This window comes from Vipera berus (genome assembly GCF_964194415.1).
Source record: "Vipera berus genome assembly, chromosome: 4".
In the NCBI taxonomy this organism is placed as follows: Eukaryota; Metazoa; Chordata; class Lepidosauria; order Squamata; family Viperidae; genus Vipera; species Vipera berus.
Genome location: NC_138206.1, coordinates 62,582,199 through 62,596,725, shown reverse-complemented (window position 1 = coordinate 62,596,725; position 14,527 = coordinate 62,582,199).

The window sequence follows — 14,527 nt, the reverse complement described above, 5'->3', positions numbered from 1 at the left end:
ATAGATTTTCAGTGACTAAGACTGGAAAAAATAGTTTCCTGTTTTTTTTCCAGAAATAGAGAAAAGGGTTTCACTTACAATGGAATCATTCCTTTCAATGAACTTCACTCTTCAGCAGCAGAATGCCGAAAATACTTAAGTAATTGTAATTGTAACTATCTATGGCTCAGACTTGTCTCATTCCTGACACTTTTAGTGGTTATAATCATAGCACTTGATGAAAAGAAAATGTTAGGTCTCAGGAAACTCACACTGCCTTTCATTAATGCTCTAAGGCAGGGGTGTCAAACTCAATTTCATTGAGGGCCGCATCAGCATTGCAGTTGCCCTCAAGGGGCCGGGTGGGTATGGCCAGGGTGGGCGTGGCCTACTGGGTGGGTGTGGCTAGAGTGTGTATGGCCTACTGGGTGGGCATGTCCAGCTCTACATCGTTCGCATCAAGGGTGCCTATGGGGGCCTGGGCAGGAGCGGGACAGATCTGAGGGTCTCTGGCAGAAGGAGGGTCTCTGGGCCAGGGCCAAGGCAGTGGGGGCTGTTCCCTCACTGTTTCCAGGATGGCTTCGCGGGCCACATGAAACCACTTCGCGGGCCGGATCCGGCCCCCAGGCCTTGTGTTTGACATGTCTACTATAGGGTCTTATTGCTGAAAACTGAAAGTAAATGCCAGTTTTCAACAAACACGTCATAAGTCATGATAATATGACCATGAAATGTTGCAAACTTCTGTGAATATTCTAAATCAGGCATGTCAAACTCACGATGTCATGTGACGTCACACGACATATCGTGAATTTTTCCCTATTGCCAGTAATGGGGTGGGCTCGGTTTCAGTATGATGCATCCGGCCAGCAGTTTGACATGCCTGTTCTAAATGCAAGCCAGTTGCCAAACCTCATTAATGTAGTCATGTGACTGTGGGTGGGGGAAGCTGTTGGAACTTCAGAACCAGGTCATAAGTAGCTTTGGGGGGGGGTTGTTATTGGAATGTTAATGTTTGGATGGCTTTGCATTGCTTTTAACCAGACTTGCATGTCTTCCTAGCCTTCTTCTGCAGCATTCATTAAAGTGCTTTCAAAGTCCGAGGCTTCAGGGTTACTTTTAATTTTCATTTAGCCTGGAGAGGGGCTCTAGGATGAATGCCTTTAGTGCCAGACAAGCAATGTCTTGGAGAAAATATTTTGGTTCTTTTGCACTTTTGAAAAGAATAGTATCAAAGAAGAACTAGCCTTTTCACACCTGGTCTTGTTTACCTGTGATTACCTCCATAACTGACCAAAGGCTGAAAAAAAGCCATGCCCTTTTACATGAATTGCATAGACAAACAACTATCACATCTGTGGAATTCCTTACCAGTCTCAAACTGACTCGCTTATCTAGTTGTTTCTCTACACCGCTTAGACTGTCTCATCCACTGGCTGTAGAAGGAAGAAGGTAATTCAGACAAAAGGGCATGGCTTTTTTTCAGCTTTTGGTCAGTTATGGAGTTATTGAGAGATCCAAACTTTTCTTCTGCCCTGTTCATTAGGCAGGAGGTCTAGGTGAGCTACAGCCAACACTCTCAATTTTCTGCTGTGCTCATTAAACACTAACTTTTTTTCCTGCCATTCAGGCCCTGAGAAAGAAGAGGATTTCCAAACCACATCAAAATGAAGCAGCAGAGGTGATGACTGTTGCTTCACAAAGCAGTTTTACAGGTCTCTTTATTTGAAGCTTCATTGGAGCTAAGCATTCTTTCAAAGCTTTGAGCCGTACTGTATTTTGGAAGCAGAGAAATATTTCTCCCTTTCTTTTCCACAAAAGGTGAAGCTAATCTTTCCTTTGCCAGGAAACTTGCTTTGAACTTTTAACTGGAATACATTTTACTGCTTAAGCTTTGTATAACTGACTCTTCTAAAAGAAACAGATTTAACATTTTAACCAATTCTTATTTGACCTATTTGATCTTCATGGTTAAAAGCGGCCATAAGCCATAGAAAAAAAGAATACAGTATTAATCAATTAAAAATCCCAGATACAGCAAACTACTAATTATGATAATTTTCTCAGTTCAAATGACCTTATGTTGGATGAGCAAAGATGTGATGCACCTTTCTCCTTTTTACCCGTCAATTCTTTTCATCCACACTGAGTTTCTACTAGCCAGTGTTGCTGTAGCAGTTCTGTGAGGCCAAATTTAAATCAATTACATCAATCCATAAAGTTGAAGCCATTATTTGCATTCCATCTGAAAACACTACATGACACTAAAGTATACACAAGATGAAAACATGACATGTTCTTGGAAGGGATATGGGAATTTTAGAAAAAGCAACTTTTTTATTCTTTTTAATCAAACCAATCAGACATTTTTACTAGGCCAACATAGAGTGAGACTTACTCTTTTATTGATGATACTCCTGTAGACATCTGCACTGAATTTCACTGAATCTTTAGCATCTTACAATAGTCTCACAAGGAATAACTAGGGTAGATATGCATTTCCCGAGTTCCTTTTATCTGACTTCTCTGTTTATGATATTATCAATTTACAGGACTTCCTTTCTTTTCTCTGCATTATTAGCTCATTAGCTTTGTTTTATTCTGACTATCAGATAAAAAGTAACCAAATAGGGTTTAGGATTTGCCTATTATCACTCACCCTCATCTATTTTCTACAATAATTTTTTTCCTCAGACGTATAAAGGGCTGCTTTATTAGCCCTTAATCAAATTAGATTCCCTTCTTCTAGGAGCATCCTCAAGTTTCTTCCTCTAACAGTTCTTTTTTTACATAATATTTTTGTTAAATTTCAACATCAAACATTATGCACTCTGCCATCTCTTAGCATGTATATTTGTTCCCTTTTATTCATTAAGGTATGAAATAAAAGAGAAACAGAAAAAGAGACACAGGAAATCAAAGAGATGTATGTATATATTGCTAAGCACATTTGATTTGTGCTTAGATTGTAAGCCGCCCTGAGTCTTCGGAGAAGGGCGGGATATAAATGGGATTAAAATAAATAAATAAATAAATAAAATATATGCATGCATACCTTCAGAATTTTAACTGCTTCAAATAGTAGTTTTTAAATGGATATTTACTAGAATTAGGGTCCAATACAAAACAAAGGCTAAATAAGTTTTAATTAAATTAATTTTAGACTGCTATTTTTACTCACTGAGGTAGACCAACAGTTCTAATCCACTCTTTCTGATTTAATGAGCTTCACAGATCTCTATTTCAGAGTTATGATGGTCTCTAAATGACTGCATAGGACAACTGCGCAGAAAAGCATGGATATTAAAAAAAAACTTTGATGCTTTCCCATGCTTACTGTCCTAGTGAAAACATGGAGAGAAGCAATAAGAATGCTGCAACCATTGTCTATGCAAAAAACACTAAGGTTTGGAACAAAACCAAAGATGTACAGAATACAATGTCTTGTGGAACTGAATTCTCTTAGGAAAATATTAGACACTAGGCTACCAGCGAAGGAAGGATTTATAAGAAAGAGCTTGCTGCATTGTAATAGCTGTTTTCAACCATTTTTAGTTAAGTCCTAGAGGATATATGCGCTTGTGACCTCCCGTTTAGACTACTGCAGCGCTCTCTACATGGGGCTGCCCTTGAGGACCACTTGGAGGCTTCAGCTGGTGCAGAATGCGGCCGCGCGAGTTGTGATGGGGGTTTCCCGATACTCCCATGTAACACCTCTACTCTGCGAGCTGCATTGGCTCCCGGTTGCCCTCCGGGTGAGATTCAAGGTGCTGGTGATGACCTATAAAGCCCTAAATGGCTTGGGTCCGGGTTATCTGAGGGAACACCTGCTGCCGGCATCAAGCTCCCTTCGTCCAGTGCGCTCCCACAGGGAGGGTCTTCTCAGGGTACCGCCGGTAAGAAACTGCCAGCGGACAACACCCAGGGATAGGGCCTTCTCAGTGGGTGCGCCTGCCCTTTGGAACCAGCTGCCAGTGGAGCTTAGGACCGCCCCCGACCTCCGTTCGTTCCGCCGGGACCTGAAGACCTGGCTCTTCGAGCTCTCTGGCCCAGGCTGAGAATTTTAATTTTAATTTTAACTGGGGTTTTATTTGTTCAGGGACGGATATATATATTTTTTAATCTGTTTTTAACTTTTGTATTTTTTGTTTTAATCACCCTGTAAACCGCCCTGAGTCCTTCGGGAAAGGGCGGTATATAAATATAATAAAATAAATAAATAAATAAATATAAGTTTTTCATCTTTCAACTATACAAAAGTTTTCTGGAAATAACCTGGCTCCATTTCACCAAACCACAATTTGGATCATAAAAAGTTGAATGGATGGAATAGCCTGAGTGACCAGGTAAATTATTTCCTGTGCTTTCGCTTGAAATGGACCAGTAGTTTCTGCAAATTCCAATGTTTATTCATACAAGGAAATATTTCTATTACTAACAATAATGAAAAACCCATATCCTAATACTAACTTATAGTCTTCCTTCCATGAATCTGAACAAGGATTCTTGTCTGAGTCCACTGAGCAGGATGGAGTCCCTAGGACTGACAAATATATATCTTTTCTTCCAGTTTTAAATTGATTTACAAAGCATCTGAACTTTTTATGTGACATTGCCCAATATTATTATTAATCATAGGCATTATTGGAAAGGCATCATCCAAAGCTTCCAACTGTTTTTAATGCATGCAAGATGACATAGTAGGAAATCACTTAACTGTCTGTCTTCATAATAATTTGTATAAATGATTTTGAGCAAAATTGAAAATTAAATTTGTTTTTAGGTTTTTGGGTTTTTTGCTTGTTTTTTTTGGTGGGTTATTAAAAATTCTGGGGAAAAAATTCTTCCTACCTTCCTTCTGAAATAAAATGTTTCAGATATAAATTGGTTTGTTTAATGTGTTTATGTTGGTACCTTAAAATTAAAAGTATAGTTGATTATTTATTTTCATGAGAAGTGGTTCTGAGCATCATACAACAATTAACTAATTAATACATTTAAACAAATGATAAATGGAAGACAAAGAGAAAAGAAATTCACACAAAATATCAAATTAGTAGAAAACAGATACTAAAGGACAGGCCCAGGAGCAGAGAAGGGGTTACTTTCAGCCTGAAACAAACATTTACTTATCCTGGATAAATGCAATGCGACACATTTGGAGGGAGCTAAGATTTCAGGGAAGTGGCAAATTATCTGGAATTATCCACTGTAGAAAAGTTTTCATCTGGTGTAGTTTTGTTATACTATTTTATTCTAAAGATATTCATATTCACTATATGAATATCTGGTTCAAAACATTGCATCTATGCTGTGGTAGAGAAAGGTGTTTTTTTTCCTCCACTGCAATTCTTTAGGTAAACAAAACATTGGAATATATTCATAGATGTTTTTCAGGTTCCAATCTCAAATCAATCAAAACAAAGCAACTAGATCAAGCAGTCTGGTATGTAGTATGGAATATTAATTTACATTGTGTGGAGGGTGGAATATGAAGGAAGAGATTGAAAAAAAATGGTTGCATGCATAAATTTCTTTGGATTACAGTCTTAACATGCTAGAATTAAGAGGCTCACAGAACAAATGTAGCAAACATACATACATGTACCCTTTGAAACTTCTACAGTTGCTTTTCCAGAAGCTGCTTCCATGGAATCCCTAAGAAGCTGACTAAATATCTTGCAAGGTCAAAGAGGAACTCATATAGCAACTGAGCAAAGCAGCAGTTAAAAGGGGAACCTCAAGTTTTACATAAGCAGCTTTGAAAAACCAGAATCTAAGATTTCCCTGTTTTAAAATATGCAATAATAGGAAAATGTTGAGAACTGGTTTTTCATATAGCAGGATATTTGTTAGAATTAAAATAAGAGAGAGGATGAAAAGAAAGAAAAGTGTATTGTTGAATTTCCTTATTGTAGAATTGTTCCTTGCACTTGTGGACTGCTGGCACTGAAACGACCCATTTCTGAGGCCGAACAGTGAAATGCCTTTTAACGCTGTTTACTGTGTCCCTTGACTCACATGCTGAATGACATGTATGACAGATAGGACACAAAATTATATGTAGACATAAAAAAGCAGCGTCGGCTCCTTACACAGAACATTTGAAGGAGGAAAGCCTGGATTATTACTTCACCTACATCTCAAACGTGAGACTCCCCCAGTAATTAAGAATTTGAAATCTTTACCCAAGAAAACAATGAATTAGGAAATAATGTGTCAAAGATAGGCATATTGACCAAGACACAAGGGTTAATAGAATTTGCAACAGATTTAAAACAACAAAAATTTGAAACATAGTTATAACCTGCATATTTCATTAGAAATGTATGTGTAATGGCATGGACAAGTTCCATGGTTCCATATCTAGGAACTTGATTGACTTTAAATTGTGAATCTAGAACAATAATGCCAGAAATTGGGGGGTGAGGAGGGAACAAACATGTTTATTTGTGTCGGCAGCAGTTTCATCATAGTACATGTGCGAGCAATTCTTGTCAATTACTGAATGAACTTTATTTATTACTAAGGTTAGTTTTCAGTTTTATGAACAGATTTTGGAGAGCTTAAAAATGCAAGTGAAGAGAAAATCAGCCAGTGGGCCAATTAAGCCCTATTTTTGGAACCTTAAAGCAGTGGTGGGATTCAGCCAGTTTGCACCAGTTCAATAGAACTGGTAGCTAATTTTTTGTTGCCCAGGCCTAGAATGGCCTTCCGGAAGCGGCATCCACACAGAGAACTGGTTGTTCACATATTTGAATCCCACCACTGCTTACAAGAGTTACTTATACCTTTTTCCCCGTGTATTTTAGACTACTATCTCACACTCTGGATGCTTTTGAAGATATTCTGGACACTGCAAGTGATTCAAAATGCAGTGGCCTTTAGCAGCATAACATTGGTAATATAGATATTATATTAGCCATTAATGGAGGTTTATGTCCAGTTCTCTTATCTGGGCTGATTTAAACTACAAAGCAGACATTTCTCTTCTGGACTGTCTCTTATGATTCTCATCCTGTTTTCTATCCTCTGAGAATCATACCATGTGAAAAAAAGTATTTCCTTCCATAGACCTTTCCAGTGGTAGCCCCTATGTTTCTGTTTACACCAGAAATATATTTGGTCAGCTGGCTTTTCAGAAAGCTTTTTAAACACTCCTGTTTCAACCATCTTTTCAGTGTTGCTATTACTGGAGCTGTCAGGGTGACTTTTATTGTTGTTCACTTTTCATTATCAGTTTTAGCATAAGTTTTTAATTTTGTTAGTGGGGAATTGTACAGTTAGGTATTTTATTAGTATCTATTGCCTAAAAAACTTCTGATTAAGGCAGTATACCAAACCTTGCAATAAATAAATAAATAAACAGTTTAATTCAATTAAAAACAAGAGAAAGAACATCTGTGTAGTGAAACAACCATTTTTTAACAGATGTATTTATATTCATTTGGGGAATCAGCAATATAGCCATTTGGGCTTTTATATATTTTAATATTTTCATTTTACATAAATTTCACTTGAATAAGCAGCAAAACATTTCAGATCAAAAAAGAAAATAAATCCATTTGCCATTACTTAACTTCCAGACATTTTACGTAAACTTAAAAGCATTTGAAATCACATTTGTATTTTGCTCTGCCCATTACTTTTGCATTGTGATCCCCAAATATCATTCAGAAGGTTAACTGTGGATGGTTGCATGATTTTGATTTGGGACAGGAACAGAATAGACTCTAGTTCTTTGATGTTTATGGATCAGACAGAGCATGTTCTTTGCTTTTGTTGAAAGAAAAATCTTCATCAGGGTCCAGTTCAAGCTGGGAATAAACAAAATGGAGACTGCTTTAGAAAGAAGGTTGCAGTTTATTGAAGAGCAGAGCCAGACAGAAAGATGGCTCTGGAAAAAACTGACCACATGTAGCAGAGTGTGGTGGGTTTTTATACCTTCTGGGGCTCTTGAGGTTGTTTCCTGTTCCTGTTTGAGGTGTTGTATTTCCTGTGTCATGTACTTTGACCTGAGTTTAAGTGTGTCCTTTTGGTATTGGTGGGTTAATCCTATTACAGTATGTCCCAAAGGTCATACCTTACTTCCCTGGGGCTGATGGCTGATGAGTGTTGGATTTTTTTTGGTGTGAGGGATTGTTGATTCTAGGGATCTTTATCTTTCTAATCCCAGCTTCCTGGCTCCAATCTTTCTGACAAGATTATCAGATCTGTATTTCTGCAGACCTGGTTTCTCTTTGGGGCAGAGAGACTTGGAGCGGGGGGGGTGGGTTTGGTTTCTTCCTTTAAAATCCTTTGGGGAAATAAAATATTCTGCCTTTTAATATTCCCAAAAATATTTCTTTCTTGGGGGGGGGCTGACTTCCCACACTTTCTTAGAATATAGAATTTTGGGGTAGGAATCGCACATGTTCATGTTCTGATTAACTTTTCATTACATGATATTTTGTCATCACAAGTTTAGTAGGAGGAACAGTCTGAATGGCTTGAGAGAGAATAGACATTACTGTGTGAGTCTGATTGGCTGTCAAATACTGAAGTGAATCTGCTGTCTATGGTCACAACATACAGGATAATCAACAAATAACTTATTTGGAGAATGTATAAATAGCTCTCTCTGGGAAAAATGAGTTAAACTTTAGCAGATTAGTTCAGTGGGACCTGTTGGCCTGAATTTTAGTTTAGCTTATTTGGAGAACTCTTAGTAGAAAGTTCAGAACTGTCTATTCACATGTGCATGTGTGCCCTTTTCCTTCAGCAATGCTGTGACCTGATTAATATCAGTTAATATTATTGAGCTTTATCCACCCAATTTCTCTTTCTCCTAGCAATTGATTTTGTGGTGTTTATAAGACTGACTGAGCAAAGCGTATGGTAATTAATCATTCTGTGATGCAGAGATACACAAGTATTTTGTCCTCCCTGCATTTTAAAATAAATTAGCATGATCAGTTCCTTGTGAGTTGTGCACTAGACTGAAATTCTTTCAGGTTCCATAATTCTTGACTAAGAACATATACTAATTGCATTTCCTGTTAGAAAATATCATAAAGATACAGAAATGTACTTTACAGCTCTGTTCAACATTTCAGTATGCAGATGATCATATACATGAGTGACTTGCACACATTTTTCATTATCTTATCTTCTCTGAAAAGTAAATCTGTTTCCAACTATACCTGTATCATGGAAATATTCCTAATACACAATTGAGATAATATGAAGGAGGATTAATCATTTGCTTGCCTGCTAAGTACAGATATTGTATTATATTCAAGAACTTACACAGACTTCCTGGATTCTTCCTAACTACTGCAAAAATTAGGGTCAGTATACTTAAAACTTGTAAAACTTTCCTGATGGATATGATGTTTTTCCCCACATATACTTTGTTAAATTTCTACAAACAATAGAAGCAGAAATCTGAAAACAGGAAAAAAACCAGGGGGAAAAAACCTAGGATGCAAAAGTGCAAAAAATAGAAAAAAAGAAAGTGGGGTGGGGGGAAGTAACTCCTGACTTTCTTTGCTACAGTTACAAATATAATGTCAATGCTGCTAACATTGGGTGTTCTTGCTTTGACAACAGATGGAAATGTACCCATCTTTTCTCTTTTGCTTTTAGAGTTAGATGTTGCTGGGAGGGGGGATGTGGATGAGAGTCCAGTTAGTCATAACAACAATAACTCAACTGTGGGAATCAAGGTTATTGCACCCAGAGCTGATAAAGATTTGGAGAGCTGGGGAGAAAGGCCGGGCTTCAAGCTAATTGGGAAATGTGATTTATGACTGTTAATTGGAGGAGGGAATTGTGCTTTGCTACTTTGTGTCCAGGGGAAGGGAATTCAGTTTTTGGCTTTAGCTATGTAGTGCCAATACTTTGTTTCTTGTTATGTCTGCCAATAATGGTAAAGACTACTTTCAGACTGATTGCTTTTCTAGCATATATTTGACACACCATTAAACATCCTTGACAATTTATCAGATGTTAAATACTAATGATACACCATCTTATAAAAATACTCTTTCAAATACTTTAGTAATTCAATGCAAATTTTAGTCCCTTATTCTACATATTCTATCACTGATCAGACATTATAACCAAAATGTTAACCCATTTAATCATAAAGTCTTTAACATATTCATCTTCCATGTTCAGTAGAAATCTATACCATACACACACACACACACACACATCATTAGTACACAGATCCCATTCAAAGACAATTTTCTCATTTATAAAGTCAAAGTTCATCTTATTTAATTTAAATATTTCTGTCTACTGACCATAAGAAAGCCATTGCCAAATAAAAAACCTCTTTTTCTGTTGTTTTTAATTCAGGTTGTCTCTCAAAAAAAGTTAATAAACTTGATAGCATAGGTCTATCAAATTTGTGTGACTATCATTTGTCTTCCAAAAAACCCACATTTTAGGAGGACAATTATAAAATAATTTTGGGTGTCAATCTTGCAGACATAATTTAGTCATATTAAAAAAAATAAAAGAAATCAAATTGCAGTATATGAAGGAAAAGTACATGAAGAAGAAAGAAAAAGTCATGGTTGCATGAAAAAGAGGTAATAAGTTTAAATAACAAAATGCAAGGGTGGAGTAGTATCCTTGGTATAGTTTGGTATAAACTAATATTTCTTTGGCTTTGCTTGTTTGTTTTCTGATGCTATGCCTTTACTTTCCTTGGCTTAATTTTTCTTGTTCTGTGTTCTGTACCAGCCTGCTACCAGCCCTGCAGAAAAGGCAGGGACAACCCCTTTTACAAGAAGGCAAGAGGCTGGAATTAAGCCTGCCAAATTTATTGATACAAAAACAAACAAGACACGAACCAAGAAACAGGAGCTTTTCAACCGGTTGCCTTCAGCAAACCAGCCCTCCCACGCATTCCCCTTTTATACAGTTTAGGGCGTGGCTTCTCTCTGCCTCCTTCCGAGGTGCCCCATTGCCTTCCTCTGTTTACTCCTGATTGACTGCCTCCTGCGTCGGGCGTCCTTGAACAGGGCCAGCTGTGGGTCATCTTCATCCACGCTGTCAGGCTCACACAGCTGGGTCTCCGTCGTGACCAGGTGAGAGGGGCCTGGCTGAGGGCTCTCATCAGCAAGCTCTTCAACACCCCCCTCCTCCTCTGAGTCGTCCAACCCAACTGCCGAACCCACAGGCTGACCCTGAATCACAACATTCTGTTTGAATGCTTTGTATTATGTTGCTTATCCCAGAAAGAAATAGTCGAATGCATATCAATGCATGTATATATGTGCACAGTGTAAAACTAACTGTCTTTCTGACTCTCATCTAAGAACATAATTTAAGAATATGTTTTCACTGTTGTGAAGAGAAATATAACTGAGTTTATATTGCAGAAGACCAAATGGTAATGAAAGACCCATCACCATTCCTCTAATATTCAGAATACTTGTCGGTGAATATATAGCTTCCCTTGATGAGACTGACATGAAACTGCAGAGCTAAATACTTCTCATTAGGAGAAAGTCAGGTCAGCTGTTTAGAAGGAACATAAAATCCATTGAATTATGTAGTAAAATAGACCAAACTCTTGTTTTCATCAAAATGTTAGCTTATGAAGGAACACATAGATAATTTCCCCAGAGTTCCGTTTTAAATGAATATAAAACTGCCATGTCTGATCAATAAGGAAAGGCAAGCTTCTCAGACTTGGTCTATAATCAGCAAAAATGCAAAACATTCAGAAAATAAGGGGGGGACCCTTAACACACAAAAGCAATTTTTTCAGAACTGCCAGCCTACTCACATTCTCTCCACTTCTGTTATTTTATTGCCACTAGAAAATGGGTAGAAGATTCTCTTAGTCCATTTTTATCTCTATTATAGACCCTCAGTCGTCATTCTCTCACATAATTTGATGCTTGTAGAATATTTGAAAATCATTTGAATGATTTAAGTTACCAGGAGCACCAAAGGGAAGAGAAACTAAAAAAAGATAAAATGTAGCATGTTCAGTATGAATGAAACATGAAATGTATGCCATTTGTAAATTATACACTGACAAATCATTATCTGTAATTAATTACTGGTCATCAATGGTCTCTTCTCTGGAACTGAGAGTAAAGCTTACAAACTGTATGGTTTTCACTGACACAAGCTTAAATGATATGTATATAAATTTGTCTCATATTAAAGAAATCACCAGTTTGTGAATTAGCTAGAATGAAAATCAAAGGTATGGAATACAATAGTAGGATATTAGTATCAAATTCTGGGACCCTATGCAGCAGCAGAAAACTAGTTTATCTTTCATCTGTGGCATTTTTATTTTTTGGTTTCTGCAGTTCATGTCCTGAAACTCAATATTGCCAGTGATTAAACCTGGAGAAATCTTCAGCTTTACAAAGAAAATGGATATTAATAAGAGTGAGCTTCTCTGACAATAGAGATCATTTGAAGTGTCCTTTCTTCAGAGAGCAATCTATGCATCACTACACACAATTGACCACTTGATGTTGTATGAAAGACAAGACAGTACTAATAAAAATTCTAGGGGTTTTTATACAGTCTTTCAAATGTCTTCATAAATAAAATGCAAGATAAATAAAGTAATTTTAAAAACAACACAAGTAAATGACAATAAAATTCATAGTTCAAAAATTCCAGGCAAAAAGAACTATCAGTACTTCACCTTTAAATATTTTATTCTAAGTTGTGTTTCAGCCATGTCCATGGCAATGATTGAGGTTAATATATGAGTCCCTTTGGGAGAAGGGCGGTATACAAATCTCAATAAATTAAATAAATTAAATTAAATATGTTCAATTGGGCAGGCTTCTCATATCTAATAGCTTCTTAGATTTTTTTATCTTCATCAGAGGTGCATGATTTGTATCAGAGGTGCATGATTTGTACTCTACATAAAAAATATTGAAACATCGTGCTCACAAAGACAATAATTTCTTCCTCTGATCAATGTACTTTTCCTTTTGAAGGTTCACAAGTTATAATTTGTGAACTTATTAATCCAATGTTATTTTCAACTTTGAATCTATTATATATCTCTTTGTAATGGTGACTACTCCTAGAATGATATGGTATCATTTCCCCATAATTCTGTATTAAACACCTTTTTTACTTCCATATCCACTGATTATTTTATTACATATTGCATTTTGTCTCATAACATTAATTTTCAGGTGATGTTGCAGTTCCTCTCATTAGTTAAAACCCTAACTGTTCTCCACCCACATCATTCCAAATGGACTCAGTATTTCAATTAAAGTAAGCTTCTACTCCTAAGCGTGTTGGTTAACATTTCTGTGGAAAGTAATTTAACTGCCTTTTAGCACTACTGCTCAGAAAATAACTAATTATGTTGTCCAACTGAAAGTCTTTTTGATACATAAAAAATATAATGCCAAAGGAAAATGGATGGATAATTGTATTGTACTGAGTTATCAGCTGTGGCATTTATCAGGTTGACTAATTTGAACTTTTAGAATGCTTTCTTAAATATATGGCCTCCCTCAACTGCTTTGCAGGGTTTGTTAGCAGTGGGCTTGAGCAAAGTTGCTAAGGAAATAAAACTGGCTGGGAAGATAGTGGACACATGTGTTGATTAAGGTGAAAATAGCCACTCAGCTAGGCTTCTTAGGTAGCCCTCCCCTCCAATGTCTACTTCAGCCTTCTCTAAGATGGTGTCTCACAAGGACTGGCTGAGAATTCTTTAAATTACATTCATTTCTGAAAGATACAAAGCTAGGAAAGACTGATAAATAACATTCTGCAGATTCAGTGCCATACTTAAACATATAAATGATTAAATCTGAAACTTTCAATTTTGCTATGGGATTTTCTCCTTCATGGAAAAGAATATGTATGGCAGTTTTCTACTCCCAGTAAAAAAAAAAGCAACTATGTAAAACTTCAAAACATTGAGGAAAAAGCAGGGATCATTATTACCCAATCATTGTTCTTTCTTGCTGACTTGTAAATCAAAATTTGCTTCAATCCAACACTCCATTTAAGTAGAAAACAGTCAGATGCTATCCTCCTGTGTTTTTAATAAAGCTCTGTTTGGTTGTTGCCAAATTGGAGCTCTTGGTATGAAAATAAAGTTACTTTGCCATCAAAATGTAATTATTTCTGGATATAAAATCCCATTGATGGTAGCCTGTGTCTGCAATTTAGGAGCAGGCACTGCTCCCTGTAACTGCAGTTGTAAGCCCTATACTGAATCAGTAAGACTGATCTGCATTTCCTGCCTGCCTGAGCATGGGCAGGGGGCCATTTTGGAAGAGCAGAAACATGGTCCTCAGTCTGCATCTAGTCCAGGGGTAGGCAACCTTGGCTCTTTTATGACTCGTGGACTTCAACTCCTAGAATTCCTGAGCCAGCCATGCTGGCTCAGGAATTCTGGGAGTTGAAGTCCACGAGTCATAAAAGAGCCAAGGTTACTTACCCCTGATCTAGTCTGTTGAGAAGGTGACCTTCATCTTAATTTTCTTGCTCCAAATCAAGAACAATACTTTCTCCCTTTTATTGATGCAAGTCTATTTTCTGTCTT